Genomic DNA, 17,761 nt, shown 5'->3' on the forward strand with positions numbered 1-17,761 from the left:
CTCGCTGACACACACACACACACACACACACACACACACACACACACACACACACACACACACACACACACACACACACACAGAGCAAAGAAAAAAAACTAGCACTTGTACGACAGCATTCCAACGTGTACCGTCTCCAGGAGCATCACTCACTCCTTTCTTCCTCAGCAGTTTTGTGTGTTTCCTTTCGTCCTGGACCTGCATCTTCCCTTCCCTCCATCCATCTTAACACCATCCCTTCATCCCTCAATAATCTCCCGCCTCTCTCTCCCACCCACTCTCCCGACCCCCGCCAAACCTCCTTCCCTCCTTGCTTTCATCCTTCACCCAAAATTTACTGCGACGGGTTTTGCGAACGTGTGGGGGTGGAGAATAATTAGGTGGGGAGAGGGTGCGGGAGAAAAGAGTAGGGGGAGAAAAGAGATGAAGGAGGAAGTGCATTACCAAAACAGAAAGAGGAAGGAGATCCACACAGATGAAAAGGAGAGAAAAGAGGAACGATAAAGAGGAGATACAGGGTAGTCAATAAAAGATGATGAAATAGGAAACACAATATGGAGGGGGAGGGAAATAAATCAGACAATAAAATACAAACATATGAAATTTAGGAATATGACGGATGATACTGAGAAGAGGAAACATAGGGCAGAGAATATGGCAACCCAGGAAGCAGGGAAGGGAATGCAAATAGGAGAGGGGATGACGTAAACAGGGATGTAAAAAAGGGACATATGTTAACGTAAAAACGACCGAGATAAGTAAACAACGGACAGTGACGGTAAACAGGTGGGGCCGAGGGGGTTGCAAACACGTCAAAAGGCTGAGGTAAACAGGGACAGCGGGTAAATAAACACGGCATAAAGAGTGATGAATAGCGAGGAGGAAAATATAGCGTAGGGGACGGCGTGGATAAACAGGTCAGGGAGGGGTGAAAACAAGGCGAACATGAGAGACTAAATACTGAGAGTTCGGCGGAAAGAATGAAAAAGGGCTAAATTTGAGGGTAACGAGGTCGAGGAGATGAAAGTTGACGATAAGAGATGGAATGGATGCGAGGGAGATAAAATGAAACAGGGAGGGATGGAAACATGTATGAGAGGAGAAATAAAAAAGGAGATTGGATTAGATAAGATATGAAAGTTAATGATAAGAGATGGAATGGATACAAGGGAGATAAACTGAAGCAGGGAAGGAAGAAAACATGGATGAGAGGAGGGATAAAAAAAGAGATAGGATTAGATATATATACAGAGAAGAAGGCTGGAGATGAAGAATAAAGATATAGAGAAACAGATAAAGGAAGGGAAAAACTGAAAACAGGGATTGAAGAAAACATGGATAAGAGGAGAAAAAAAATAGGAGATGGAAGGGGAGAGCTATACAGGAAAGGAAAGACTGACCTAAAAGATACAGATAAAATGAAACAGACAGAGGAGGGGAACAGAAAAGGGCGGGATAACAAGGACAAACAAACAGGAAATGAAGAAGAGATAAGACGTGAGATGACGAGACGGGAGAGATAAAGAAAAGGAAAGTGAGCGATAAAACAAGGAGGAACATCAACAAATGGAAAGGAACAGACAGACACATATGAAAGGTAAGAGCTGAACAAAGAGAATCATGAAAAGCGTAAACTGGATAAGAGCAGAAACAAAAAGGAATGAAAAGAGAGAGACACACGAAGAGGAATTAACATAGGTGAAGGGTGGAGGGTTGACCAGGAGAGAAAGGAAAGGGGTAGAAGGAGACAGATAAGCAGAAAGCAGAATGAGAAGGAAGAGAAAGAGCTAAACAGAAAAGTATATATAGGTGGATAAACTAAGAAGTATACAGACAGAAAAGAAGGGCGAGAAATGCAAAAGACGAGAGTAAACACAAAAAAAAAAGAAGGATAAAAAAAGAGATGTGGAAAGGAGACAGATAAATAGAGAGAGAGAGAGAGGAAGGTGAAAAAAATAAACAAGGAAAAAAAAAAAGACAAGTGGAAGAGGAGAGAGAGAGAGAGAAAGAAAGGAAAAAAGGAAACAAAACAAAAACAAAAAAAAAAAAAAAAAGAAAGAAAGAAAGAGACAGACAGCAAGACAGGAGGCAAGCAAACAGAAAAGGAGGAAAAAGAAAGATAGAGAGGAGGGAGAGATAAACAGATCGAAAGGAGAGAAATAAACAGGAATAAACAGAAAAAGGAGAAAGAGAAGAGAAGTAAAAAGAAGGGAGAGAGATAGAGAAATAAACAGGGAAAGATAAAAAAGACGGGTAAAGAGAACTGGGGAGAACGAAACAGGGAGTAAAGAGAAAAAGAGGAAAGAAATAAGAAGAGAAAAGTAATGTAAAGACAGAAAGGAAAGGAGGGAGAGATGAGCAGGGAAGGGAGGGGGTGGTCAGGGGGGTGAGGTGAAGGGGTGTTGAGAGGAAGGGTGAAGGAGGAGGGGGAGAAGGAGGGTGGAGTAAATATCGCCTTTGTGCTTGCTTTCTCCCCGCTGGGATTGGCGTCTCCTGCGAACTGTTTGTCTTGTCTCGTCTTGCGAATGGCTGTTGTCATTAGCTCTTGGATGGCTTTGCTTTGAGCGTTTGTTTTCTCCACTTCCCTCCCTTTCATCGGCTTCTCTTTTCAGCTATCTTTTGCTTTAATGGTTAATAACTATATAAATCTACATATTTCTCTCTGCGTGTGAATGTGAATGTATCAAGACACCTCTCCACCCGAAATCGACCTCTCTTTTGGCCAATCTTTACTTTTGTCTATTATGGGAGCGATGAGTAGCTGGCTTTTTTTTCTCTGCACTCTTTTTGTTGCCCTTGAGCCGTCTGCTGTAAAAAAGAATATACACGTTTTATTTAATTATTTATATACATTCACTTTCCATCATTTTATTACCTTCCTAATAAGTTAACAGCATTTACTCGTAGCCTTGACCACGCATTCCTGTTTTCACTCTTTATTCCCCGCTCGCCTCCATCCACCGTGATCTAAATCAATGGCAGCGACTGTTTTTATGGACACTGAGGCACAGTACGGCTGGTTTACGCTTTCCTTCCAGCAATAAAATACACGAGAACCTCTGAGCTTACGACAGTCATAACGTCCGTAAGAAAATAGAAGGCGCCTGCAACTCGCGTCCCCATCCCTCCCCCGCCATAAAAAAAAGAGATGCTCCGGAAAAAAAGACATACTCATGAGAAAGAGCTCAAATAGATGCTTCTGTACACGCCAGACCTAGTTTTGTGAAGTTGGTTTGAGTGCAGCTTGATTACTGCCATACAGATGAACAGTTTTTCTTTCCTTTAGGGGACGCAGCTCCTTACCGGCAAGCATGAATTCCAAGCCCTCCAGGATATGTTTGTTGTTTTATTATCTGAGTTCCAGTACCTTTATGCACATGCTTACGATACGATATATTATATGGACATAATATTTTTTAGATTGTTACAGGGTATTTACGATACGCGACGATACCTACGATATTTACTTATTTACGATACTTACGATACTGAACTTACAATGCTTACGACACGATACTTGCACGATATTTACGATGCGGAACAATACGATACTTGCGATACGATATGCTGTCTAGACATAATTTCTTAAGAGACTGTTCAGGAGGGGACGTGGAAGCGACGTTCGGTGCTGAAATCAATATCATGAAGCTGCATAAGTCTTTAAACTTATTGTCTTGGGTACAAACTATTTCTAAGGGCAAATCAGTTGTATCGGCTATTATTTTCACGCAGTTTAACAACCAAGCAAATTCAATCTATAACACTCATTACAGATTCAATGAAAACATATATTTCTGATGAATTTGTATTATTCCGAGATTGTTTTGGTTAAGAGAGCTCCCTGTAGCATTTTAAATAGAATAAAGTATGCATTATATTAGCTTAATTAAATAACACTTTTATGAATGAGCACGCTCTCTCTCTCTCTCTCTCTCTCTCTCTCTCTCTCACTAAAAAAAAAATGACCTTATTTTTTTATTATCAAGTAGTCAGGCCTCTCTTTCAGCATCCTTCCCTCCAACAACATTCCGTAATGGGTCTCCAATTCACTGTCATTCGTGAAGAGATACAGAAACACTGAAAATTATCACTTAAGTACCCCCGAAAAATAATTAGGGAAATCAGGGCAGGTTATGCCGCGGCAATTTGCTTCCAGTTTTCTCTAATGAGCGCCTGAAAATTTTCCAGGTTTCGTTTTCTTTTTAAGGGTAACTCGAGGCATTTCTGGTGTGCGTGTGTGCAGGGCTCTGGGCCATACAGCGTTGTTAATGCGGCCGTAACTCTCCCGCGGACCAGCCTCCCGGTGCCGCCCGTCTCCTCACAGCCCTCCCCCGGTCCTGCCTCTCCCTTCCCCCTTGCTCTTGCCTTGCTTCCTCTGTCTTCCGCAACACCACACTCTTAACTTACTATACATTTATTCCATTCTTTTTAACCTACGTAAATCGTTCATCAATGTTTCCCAATCTATTTCTCAAGCCTCTTCTCACCCTCTTCGTTGCTTTACTCTTGTTTTCCAAGCTCGTCTTCTAATCTATTTGATCGCTCAGGTTTTGTTTCAGTAAATGTTATATTATTCTTTAGTCTCGTTCCCCTTCCTTTACGTCTCGCATTACTCCTCGTCTCCCGCCCTCCTCTCCTTACTGCACACCCATTATAATTTCCGGGAACAAGCAAGCGAAAGGTATGAGACAAGAGTAGAGAGTCTTCCTCCCTCTGCCTCCACATAACAGTGGCTGCTAGTTGTATTACCTGCAGTGGGTGTCCAAGGCCCCGGCACACGAGAGCCAGGAACCAGGATGGAAGACGCAAGAAAAGTAAGGCATAGCTAAAAAAAAAAAATAAATAAATAAATAAATAAATAAATAAATAAATAAATAATAATAATAAAATAAAATAAAGTGTGTGTGTGTGTGTGTGTGTGTGTGTGTGTGTGTGTGTGTTAGAGAGAGAGAGAGAGAGAGAGAGAGAGAGAGAGAGAGAGAGAGAGAGAGAGAGAGAGAGAGAGAGAGAGAGAGAGAGAGAGAGAGAGAGAGAGAGAGAGAGAGAGAGAGAGAGAGAGAGAGAGAGAGAGAGAGAATGTGCGTATGTGTGAATAAGCAATTTACAAACATAAACCAAGAAGCAAAAATAACATACATATACATATTCATTTGTTTATCCATTTATTTGCAGAACTTTTCCCTCTCCCCGGCGCTGGTGTGTTGCTTCATCATTTACGTTCACACCATCACATCTCACACTCACTTGCTCTCCAGAATATTAATTTTCACGTGACACAGAAGCTCAGTCTTTTATTCAGGCTAACTGCTTTGTAGGCACTGTTATTCACTTTTATTTAGTCGCTCATTCGTTTCGTCGCGCACACAGGGCTCGTAGTTCCCTCGGAAATCGCCGAAACGAAAACAAAATAAATATTCAAACGCATCTCTCCGTGAAATCCTCCAAAGTGTCACCTTGCTTTGTTATAGTTCCCGGGTTAATTCCTCTGTAACCCGTCCTAATCTCCATCCTTGGACTCATTACTTTTTACAATTTTTTCAATACCTACATGACCGATTACCATTTCGCCTCTCCGTCTCTTAAACATCCTTTGATGCGTCCGGTTCCCTTCATCTCGACATCTTCAGGTTTCCGGGTCCTCCTCTACCATACTTCCTCCTTTCTGGTCCTCCTCTCTGTTTCATTCCCAAGGGCCATTCCGAGGACATAAACGGCTCATTTTGGTCGTCGCCTCACCATACCTGTCTGGCTCATGGCTTGCTACATTCTCTTCTCAGCCAGTAAGTCATCAGATCCTCCCTTCTCCTTGCGTTTGGAGCCGTTGAACGGGACAAAACTAGAAAGAAGAGTGTGTTCTCCATCCAGGAGGGTTTCTCTTGGTCCACTTCATTAGTTTTCTTGTTAATGTAATGGTCTGGGACTTTGAATTCCCTCGCCATTACACGTCACCGTTCCAGTCGCTGTCCGTGGCCTCGTCGTTTTATGTGAACAGTTTACTTTTCTGTACGTTCTGTCATAACTTTTTCAACAAAGTTTCTGGAGGATTGGGCACAGTTACATCTCTCTCTCTCTCTCTCTCTCTCTCTCTCTCTCTCTCTCTCTCTCTCTCTCTCTCTCTCTCTCTCTCTCTCTCTCTCTCTTCTCTGTGGCGCGTCGGGGCAGTCGTGGTGTGTCTCTCCGATAAGGCTGCCAGAGGGAGGGCGGCGGAGCGCTATTTTAGTCTACGAAATTGGGAGTGACGAGGAGTGAGGAAGCAGGAATTGGTGTCCAGGGGGGGGGGGAGAGAGAGAGAGAGAGAGAGAGAGAGAGAGAGAGAGAGAGAGAGAGAGAGAGAGAGAGAGAGAGAGAGAGAGAGAGAGAGAGAGAGAGAGAGAGAGAGAGAGAGAGAGAGAGAGAGAGAGAGAGAGAGAGAGAGAGAGAGAGAGAGAGAGAATATATTGAAACCACGGACAATTCTTCTTACTTTTGACCCATTTCCTTCTTTTTTGGGAGGACTGTTTTTTCTTTTCAGTTTGAACTATGTAGAGTTTTATCTTTTTCTTTCAGTTCAGTTTTTTTTTTGTTTCTGTTGCGGAAAAAAAAAAGAATTGCATACACACACACACACACACACACACACACACACACACACACACACACACACACACACACACACACACACACACACACACACACACACACACACACAAACACGTAAATTTTGACAGCAGCGTGTCGTGTATTCTTGATCTCTGTATGGGTATGTGGTCCTGGAGTGAAGACTGTAGCTCCGAAACTAACCGTGGGGTTTTCTGGAAAATGTTCTTATTGTCATTCCCACACAAAGACATCTACGATACACTATCCAATACATGTGTAACTAAGCAGAAGCTAACGTAACCTGACTTGTTCAGGAGTGGGCGCCGCATACCCGTAGAAAGAAGGGATATACGCTGTCGGAATAAACTTATAGTACAAGTAAAGTTTGGGACATGCGCTATAACTGCGGGTGGCCTCAGTGCTCATCTCCGTTGGCCCCTGAGCCTGTGATGGGTAAGAACCCATTACCCCGGGGCACAGGGCCAGTGAGACGTTTTGTTCTAGAGCAGGGCTAATCAACTGGTGGCCCGCGGTCCGAATCCGAACCTTCTGAGTGTTGTAACTGGACCCCAGGCTCCAAGAGTAGAAAAATAAACTTAAACAACATTGTCCTGGCGATGGATTCTTGAAAATGTATTCCCTCGACTGACTGTAAGCCGTAATCGAGGAAATACACTTGCGAGAATCCATAGCCAGGACCTTCAAGTTGTTTAATTACATTTTTTTACTCATGGAGCCCGGGGCCCAGCTACATTATTTATCCGGACCTCTGCATACATTTCAACTTATCTAACAGAACAATTGCTGTTCTAGACAGTTTACTTTCCACAGGTTTCCACAGGTACTCAATTATCGACCAGGCCGTAAGGGGGGATGAACAGTTGGATGAGCTGCATGCCGGCTGCCAGGCTGCTAGTCACGCAAGTAACTGCACCACGGATGAGCTAAGTACTAATATCTGTTTTATTTTTTTTTCAATCGACGTAGCGTAAAACTGTGTTGAAGTAATGTTCTTATAGACATAATATAAATATTACAGTATCACTTGGCAGCCGACATCAGAATTGTTCAAACTATTTCCTCGATGCAAAAACAAAGATACCAATGCTCTCTCTCTCTCTCTCTCTCTCTCTCTCTCTCTCTCTCTCTCTCTCTCTCTCTCTCTCTCTCTCTCTCTCTCTCTCTCTCTCTCTCTCTCTCTCTCTTCATGAAAAAGAGCACACCAGGACACACATGCAAGCGAGCGGTGGGCGGTGCCGCTGTGAGTGAGGTGCAGTAGGGCCCAGGTGTTTGGTTTTCTCGCCTCCCCTGTGCTACTCCGGTGACTGGGGGTGGCAGGGGTGGGGCAGGCTGGGGGCGGTTGGATGAGGGGTAAACGAAGTAAAGGGGTAACCAGAAAAGTGACCATGGCGTGTTTGGAGAGTGGCGTCCTCCCATCAGGTTGATTACTGGTGTATATTGTGTCACGGCAGACAATCAGGCGATGATTGTAGCCGCCTCTCTGACAGGCGGGAAGTCTCCTGTGGGTCCTCAGAGCTTGTGCCGGCGTGTCGGGTGTGGCGTGTGTCGTGTCGTGGCGTGAAGCTTCCGAGCAAGAGCTATATGGATATCAAGCGCGTGACATTGTCTTTCGTTAAGGTCATCGCTTTTTAATCAATTCTCCAGTACTGAAAAGACTTTTGTTTCCCTACCGATATCGGGGTATTAACTTCTTGTCTGTCATCTTTAAGAAGGATTGACGTTGGTGTCTCCTTCGAACAGTGACACTTGTGTATGGAAAGTTATTTGTCTAATTATTGAGTGTTCAAGTAATTCTGGACGCACGAGAAATGTCTGTCCAGGAGCTGCGGGTCCTTCGCGTGCTGCTCGTCGGCGCCAGATGTTTGGGTTGTTTCCCTTTCACTCTACCTCCCTCACAACCAACTCCTGCCACCCTTCAAAGAGATGAGACAGAATCCATTCCGACCCCGAAGAATGATTGTTTGTCATTTCGATTTCGGAGGAGTAACAAGTGGATGGTGTGGTCTCTGGTAATGCTGAGCATTTCTGTTGCTGGTTGTTGTATTTTGAACTTAATACCAGATTGGGCTACACTTTTCAATGTCTCGAACACAATAAGAACGGCCCAAACCCTGTCCATCCATTGCAGCCTTATCACAGGGTCTGTATTAATGGTTTATCTTCTGCTAAACACTTCTTCCTTGATCAAACTGACTAACACACTCGAAGAGCAATATTTAGCTCAACCTGGCTTCCCTGAACGTATATGGCATCCTCAGAAAGATTGGGTTTTCATCTATTACCTTTTGACTGAAATCACATCAGTCTTGTTTTGTGCGGGTAACAACATTTATTACAAGTATTTCTCAATCATTCATAAATCAGACAATGGCTTCGACAGTTGTGTCAGCTTAATTTTAGTACTGAGCTGGACGTTGAAGGATATGCTTAAGTGTTTCGTGGTGTCTTCGTTGTACGCTACGTCGCAACTTTTGGCCTCGTTACATTCGCGGGTGCTAATGAGCCTACGCAGAGAGCAAAATGATATCACAGAAAATAATTCGAAGAATCAAAACTTGGAGGACATATATAGTCTAGCCAGGGCTACGAATGCGACGGGGGAACCACAGCAAAGGATGACAATTACGCGCCAGAAGCTGAGGGAGGCCACCAAACGCATCTTGGCTCTTCATGACACGCAGCGCCTCATGAACGACTTCTTTTCGTACGCGGTGATCCTGGTGCTAACACAAGTCCTTACAACGAGCACCTCCATTATCTTCTACCTCACCTCTGGGGGTGAAGCCACGCCGTTCAGACATGTGAGCTACGTCTTTATACTGGAGTCCGTCAGCACGATCATATTGACCTGCTGCTCCTCCGACCCGGTGCAAGGACAGGTGTGTGCCTCAGGTGCTGTGTGCCTCAGGTGCTGTGTGTCTCAAGTGCTGCGCCTCAGGTGCTGTGTGCCTCATGTGATGTGCCTCATGTACTGTGTATCTACCATATATGCTGTGCCTCAAATACTGTGTGATTCATGTGCTGTGCCTCAGGTGATGTGTGCCTCATGTGCTGTGTATCTTATGTGCTGTGCCTCTAATGCTGTGTGCCTAATATGCTGTGTGCCTCATGTGATGTATACCTCATGTGTTGTGCCTCAAATGCTGTCTGGCTCATGTACTGTATGCCTCATGTGCTGTGTGCCTCATGTGATGTATACCTCATGTGCTGTGTGGCTCATGTGCTGTGTTCCTCATGTGATGTGTGCCCAAGGTGTTGTGTGCCTCATGTAATGTGTGCCTCATGTGATGTGTGCCTCATGTAATGTGTGCCTCATGTAATGTGTGCCTCATGTGATGTGTGCCTCATGTAATGTGTGCCTCATGTAATGTGTGCCTCATGTGATGTGTGCCTCATGTGATGTGTGCTTCATGTAATGTGTGCCTCATGTGATGTGTCTCAGGTGCTGTGTGTCTTGTATACTGTATCATGTGCTGTGTGCCGCAAGTGCTGTGCGCCTCATGTGCTGTGTGTCTCAGGTGCTATTTTTTTTTTTTTTTTACATATTCGCCTATGGCACCGGTAGACTTTCTTGATGGGGCTTGATGGTCGGCCCCAGCTCGTCGTGGCGCAGGCAAGTGTTTATAGTGGCGCCATCTTGCATTGGTTTATGCTGCCCCCCGGAGCTCATCTTTGATCCTAGAATCTAGAGTCCGGGTTGTGTGCCTCAATTACTGTGTGCCTCAATAACTGTGTGTCTTAAGTGTTGTGTGCCTCAGTAACTGTGTGTCTTAAGTGTTGTGTGCCTCAATTACTGTGTGCCTCAATAACTGTGTGTCTTAAGTGTTGTGTGCCTCAATTACTGTGTTCCTCAATAACTGTGTGTCTTAAGTGTTGTGTGCCTCAATTACTGTGTGCCTCAATAACTGTGTGTCTTAAGTGTTGTGTGCCTCAATTACTGTGTGCCTCAATAACTGTGTGTCTTAAGTGTTGTGTGCCTCAATTACTGTGTGCCTCAATAACTGTGTGTCTTAAGTGTTGTGTGCCTCAATTACTGTGTGCCTCAATAACTGTGTGTCTTAAGTGTTGTGTGCCTCAATTACTGTGTGCTTCAATTACTGTGTGTCTCATGTGTTGTGTGCCTCAATTACTGTGTGTTCTTTTTCTTGAACAGAACATTGAATAAACAAGAGATCAGTAATATGAAAATACGTTCATATTTTATACGACAACTATGGACCAAGGTAGTAGTGCACGTCATTTTGGGGGTATCAGATACCTTAAATAAACATATTTTTTTTTATCTGCGCAAAGCAGGTGATGTCACTTATTGTGAATTCGTGAGCTTTCATATTTATCTATTTGTGCATATTTCATGGAGGCATAACTTACATTACTACTTTCAATTATTTTACTAGTGACACGAATTTGTGACTGTTTATCACAATAGAATTACACTCAATTAAGTAAATCAGACACCATAAAAATATTGCAAGTGTGTGTATGAATAAATACAAAGATAAGCACATACTTTGTTTTAACTCCAGGATGTATCGTGGATCATTTATAAATAAAAACTAAAAATCCGGATAGTCTACTCTTTAGCCCGCTACCGCCACTCGGGGCACAAAAACAGTCCCTCCACCAAGCTGTACCCAGCATTTGGTGATGTTCGGTGCGCCTATTGGGCGTTTCCTTGAAGTACAAAATGAGCTGCTCCCACGGCCCAGCTTTGAGGCACGATCTGCTTCATTTTTGAGCCACATTTCGAAATGATGTGATTTAAGTCTCGATAATATGCCCAAACAGTTCTCGTGTGCAGGATGTAGTACGAACTAATCAAACAATCTCTCCGACAGGTGGATGAACTCCGCCTGTACTTCCTGAGGCAGCAATACTTGACTATGGACAACCAGGTAAGGCGGCGCGGACAAGTGAACATTATATATATATATATATATATATATATATATATATATATATATATATATATATATATATATATATATATATATATATATATATATATATATATATATATATATATATATATATATATATATATATATATATATATATATATATATATATATATATATATATATATATATATATATATATATATATATATATATATATATATATATATATATATATATATATATATATATATATTGCTCTCTTTTATAAACTTGAATATAAATTCCAGATACACTGCTACATATAACCTGTATTATTGATTGTTTTCCTTCCCCCCATCTCATCCACTCTCTTGACTGCTGCCACCCACTACGCGGACCTCCGCCACCACCACCACCACCACAGTTTTCGGAAGCGCTACAGCTGGTGGAGGCCTGGCCGGGTTTCAACATGGGACGGTTCTTCGTGCTCGCCCGCGCCAGAATGGTCGACGTGAGTAGGATATGGATGGCAGGATAAGAAAAAGAAAAACTAAACAAGCTGAGCGGATTGAGGAATGAAGTGGGGGCCGATGAAAACATCTCCTCTGCGCTTTTGATGTTGTGTATCTGTATCTTACTCTCTTCCTGGTAGTTTTCAGATTTTTATCGCTATCTTTTCTCTCTGAAAGTAATAGGCTTAATTTTGTGACGCGACACTGACTGGGCACACTAATCTCCAACAGATGGCGCACTTCGTGGCCATGTACGTGGTGATTCTCCATCAGTTCTGGATCACCGAGGAAGTGAATTCACCTTCATTATCAGCCATCACGCCCCCTACATCACTCCCGGCATCTATGGCGCCCAACTCCACGCCCATCACCCCACCCACCGCGCCGCCCGTCACCACCCCAAACGCTTAAGAAGAGTGTGATTGACGCATCATGCGGTGGTCTTCGCGGCGCTTTACGTGATGATGCAGTGCTTGAACCAAGTCAGCGGCAGCACCCGTTACAAACACTGAAGCTTTCCTGTAATCCTACCTGAGCGGACGACCCTGGCAGATGAGTCGTGTGAACAGCTCCTTCCCGCTCACACCCACTAACAACATCACTGCCCTCGCCTTCAATGAGCGTGGTAGTGTTGTGTTAGGTCTTCGAGGCATGTGTGTAGCTTATCGTCTTAGATGTTAATCATGAAAGGTTTATTCGCTATTCTTCTTTATCCTGTTTTGTTGCTGTTGCTATCGTTGTTATCATTAGTTTTGTTATTGTCATTATTACCATTAGTATTAGTATTATTACTACTACTACTATTATTACTACTCTTCCTACTACTACTACTACTACTGCTACTACTACTACTACTACTACTACTACTATTACTTATATATAGTACTACTACTACAACTAGAACAACTATGGCTATGGGTACTATTATCAATACTACCCTGTTGTAACAAAATCTCTCTTCTATCAACTTTAAAAAAAAAAAAAACAATATAATAAAATAAAGAAAATATACACTCATGGGTTTGTTTGCTTCCCTCGCCCTCATTACCGCAGTCAGCATCACCCCTCCACCAAAACAACCGTCGCCAATACCACCACCACCACCACAACCACCATCAATACCACCACCATCACCACCACCAATACCACCACCACCACCAACAACAACAACACTGGTATCTCCCTTCACTCCTTTTCCCTCGCCCCTCCCCTGGTGTAGTTATGTGCCCTGTTTGGCTGGCTGGCCTGATGGTGGGTTGGTTTACGGTTCCTCGACACACTCTAACACTACATACCCATAAAACACACACATTTAACAATTCCTTATTTTTACCTCTTGCTAACATCAACCCATTTACTATCCTTCCCTTACGCACACTCAAACACGCATATTTCCCATTTTCTTTATATATATTTACCAGTATTTTCTTCACTGGCCCATTCACTAACTTCTACACCATCTACTCTGTGTGTGTGAGTGCGTGTGTGTCTGTGTGTCGAGGGGCTATGTCATTCGCTCTTCCTACTATGTATATACTTAAGTTCTGATATTCTACACTCTCTTATCTTTTTTTCTTTCTTACTTTATGTACGTGCGGGCCGCCGGGAAGAGGCCGAGCACGTGCTGAGGGGAAGTCCATTATTTCTTTAGGGCCGTGGGGTATTTACTTTAGGGTTCGCATTTAATTATCAGGCTTATTAAGGGTGGGAAAATATGTTGATGGAAATCCTGCCCGTTTCCATAATTATTTCTGGTGAATAATGCTTCTGTGTTCTACCTTCCTTGTGGTGGTGGTGGTGGTAGTAGTAGTAGTAGTAGTAGTAGTAGTAGTAGTAGTAGTAGTAGTAGTTATGGAATACAGACCAACAGAATAAAACAATGCAAAGCCAAAATAGTGGAGGAAACAATTATTATACAAGAAGCAGGGCGGAGGGAAGGGGAGATAAGGAAAAGGAAAACAATCTCGAACAAAAGGAGAGGAGAGGAGAGGAAGCTATAATGTGCAAATGGAAGAAGGGAAAGGGAAGAATGAAGGGGAGGATGGAACGAGGGAGAGGAACAAGAGAAGTGGAAACAAGAGGAGAGGGAAGAGACATGGTGCGGGGTGAAGAGGAGGACGAGGGAGAAAGGGGGAATAGTGAGGAGGAAAGGGAAGACAGAATGATGAGAATGGGGGAGAGAAGCGAAAGAAAGGGATATAAGAGAGAGAGAGAGGTGGGAGAATGGTGTGAGGGGGTGAGGAAACAGGAGGAAGAAGGGGGAGAAACGGGAATGGTGAGGAGGAAAGGGAGGAGAATAGGGGAAAAGGGGGCGAGGAGTGTGGGGGGAAGGGAGGTAGCGTCCGGCAGAAAGCGGCACTTTGCAATATTTATGAGGGACTGCTGGCTGGCTGGTCGGGGAAGCTGGCGGGATGGAGAAAGGGAGGGAGATGAACACGGAGGAGGAGGAGGAGGAGGAAGGAGAGGTGAAGGAAAACGAGGGAGATGAACATGCAAGGAATGAAGGATATACTAAAAAAGGTGGGAAGAATGAGCGAAAGGACACGAAAGAGAGAATGGATAAAAGGGAAAAAACGAATAATGAATGAGAGATGTATGGAAAAAAAAGGAGAGAAGGGAATTAGAGAAATACATGTAGGGATTGAGAATGGGAGATGAGAAGTATAAGTAAGAAGAAGAAGAAGAAGAGAGAGAGAGAGAGAGAGAGAGAGAGAGAGAGAGAGAGAGAGAGAGAGAGAGAGAGAGAGAGAGACATAGAGAGAGAGAGAGAGAGAGAGAGAGAGAGAGAGAGAGAGAGAGAGAGAGAGAGAGAGAGAGAGAGAGAGAGAGAGAGAGAGAGAGAGAGAGAGAGAGAGAGAGAGAGAGAGAGAGAGAGAGAGAGAGAGAGAGAGAGAGAGAGGAAAATGTGAGAGGAGAATGTACGTGAAAATAAGGAGGAATGGAAAGCAGAGGAGACAAAGGAATGGAAATGTACAGCGAGAGAGAGAGAGAGAGAGAGAGAGAGAGAGAGAGAGAGAGAGAGAGAGAGAGAGAGAGAGAGAGAGAGAGAGAGAGAGAGAGAGAGAGAGAGAGAGAGAGAGAGAGAGAGAGAGAGAGAGAGAGAGAGAGGACAGGAAAGGTGATATACATAAGAGAGAAGGGAAGGAGTTAAGAAAGAGTAAACAGAGGAGAGGAAAGGTGCAAAAGGAGATGCGGAGAAAATGGAAGGAAATATAATAACGAGGGTGGAGATGTGATATGAAGAGAGAAGGAAAGCAGGAAGGAGAAAAAGAAAGGCTGAATATATGAAGGCAAGGAAAACAAAGGAAGAAAAGGAAGGAAGGAAAGAAGGAAGGAAGAGCTGAACGTATACTGCGAGAGGAACCTTATACACAGAGGAAGGAAGAGAGTCATAAAGGGAGGGAGGAGGAGATGTTTATCGAGCTGAACAAGAAAACGAAAAAAGGAGGAAAAGAAGGAAAGAGACGTTTAAAGAGAAAACACATGCAAAGAAGGAAGGTAAGTCAGGAAATGGTGAAGTGGTGGAAGGTAAAAAAGATACAGAGGGGAAGAAACAATGATTTATCAGGACATGCATGAGGAAAAAGGTAAATCAAGGAGACTGCAGGAGAAACGAAAGGGAGAAAGAAAAAGAACAAAAGCATAAAGAGGGCGAGAAAGATTCAGAGATAAGAAACTGAAAATTAATATAAGGATGTAGAGAAGAAAGAGCAAAGGAATTAATAATGGAAAGGTGTGTATCGCGGAAAAATTACATAAAGCGAAAAAGAAATTGCAGACAGAGAAATTGTGAAGGGCAGGAAGGCGTGTATAGAGGGAGAGAAAGAGAGGGACAGAAAGGAACGTAATCTGAAAATATATAAAAGAGGCGAACAAAATGTATAGTGTTATAAGGGAAAGAATGAGAGAGAGAGAGAGAGAGAGAGAGAGAGAGAGAGAGAGAGAGAGAGAGAGAGAGAGAGAGAGAGAGAGAGAGAGAGAGAGAGAGAGAGAGAGAGAGAGAGAGAGAAACGAGAGGAACACATGCAAGAGGGCAAGAAGAACTTAAACAAAAAACAAAATGAAGAGCATCGTTATCCTCGCCTTCGCCCCCCTCGCCAGCGGAAGGGGCCCCGGGGGAGAGTCGCTACAGCCACTCCTTCAACAGCCTCATGAGCCTCGTGTGTAGGGCGGAGGTGCTGCGTGACGGTGTGAGTGGCAAGACGGACGCGGGGGCCTCGCAGGGCCGCCCCTCGGGTCGCTGCTGAGTGGTCTGAGAGTCGCTACGCGTTGCCCATTTGGTGGCGGCCCTCAGCGCTGGCTTTGTGTGGAGAGGCGCTCGGCGGGTGGCACAGGCTCACACGGTGCCATTGTAAGGGAAACTGTAATTTGCCCCGCCCTTCTAGTTCTTCTCTGAAGGTGCACACAATTGGGGATGAGGGAGAGAGAAAAAGGGAGAGAAAGGAGTTATGAGATGGGAGATACGAGCTATGTGTGTCCTTTCTCCCTCTCATCCTCTGTGTCCCGTCCCAGAAAAAAATGGATGAATATTTGTTTCTCGTACATTCGATGCAAAACTAATTAATGAAGCAGACTAATTGCATGCTGCAGATGATGTGTGCATTAATTAATAGTTACATGAGTCATAATTACCTAACAACTGATCACGGAGACAGCTGTGCCGCGTGCCTTTGGTCCAGCCTTGTAACCATAGCCGCTCTCTCTCTCCCCCTCCCGCCCTCCCTCACCCACCCTCTCCCTTCACGGTCTGAGCGTTGTCATGTAGAGCGAGGGCGACATTAGACTTGATCCTCGTTTTAATTTAATTTGTAATGCGATAAAATCAAATCATGTTCCAGTATTATGTAGGCTAGTCCTGATGACAGAGTGATGGTTGTATGTTTATATGCTCTTAAGAAGAATGTCATTAAGCAGTTGAAGCACACGTAAAACCCAATGATAACGTTCAGTCAGTATATTTTCAAATGTGTCAATGCTTTCTTTTTCGTGCGTCAAGGTCAGCCGTTACCTGGGTGGCCTTGTTTCCACCTGCTGGGGGGGGTGGGGGGTGGCGGCGTGAGGACGCGACCTTTCTTTTTTTATTCAGATGAACCGCCCCTATGGGTTGACGCCCCGAACAAGACTTTCTGGTGCGACATTTTGAGATTCACCAACTGACGACGTGACGAACGTTCTGCTTTTTCTTTTCTTTCCTGTCACACAAAAAATAACAAGTCCTTGCCATTTCCGCCATAAGAAAAATGTGAACAAGTCAAAAGGATTCTTTGAGTAGGGAAGGAAATTACACGCCGAGCTCCACAGAAAGGGAACGATGCGAATGAAACAGGAAAAATATGAAAACTGACTAAAGAATAAACTAAAGCGATACAGCGGAAAGAGGAGCGCCTCACAAAGGAAGGATGCAAATGAAAAGGAAAAATATGAAAAACTGAATAAGGAAATACACTAAAGCAGCACAGTGGAAAGAGGAACACCGCGCAGAGGGATGGATGCGAATGAAAAATGAAAAAAAATAATATGAAAAAAAACAAAATAAGGAAATATACGAAAGCGATAAAGTGCAATAGGAGCGCCATAGAGAGGAAGGACGTGAATGAAAAAGGAAAAAGGAAACGAGAAAAAAATAGAAAGGAAACGAGAGACTATTAAATACATAACAAAATATACACCTGTACATCACACAAGGAAATGTAATAGGAGAGGAGCGGACAGGGAGGAGAGGAAGGACAGTAATACAAAAGAAGAGAAAGAAAAACGTAGTAAAAAAAG

This window comes from Eriocheir sinensis, chromosome 10 (genome assembly GCF_024679095.1).
Source record: "Eriocheir sinensis breed Jianghai 21 chromosome 10, ASM2467909v1, whole genome shotgun sequence".
NCBI classification, from domain to species: domain Eukaryota; kingdom Metazoa; phylum Arthropoda; class Malacostraca; order Decapoda; family Varunidae; genus Eriocheir; species Eriocheir sinensis.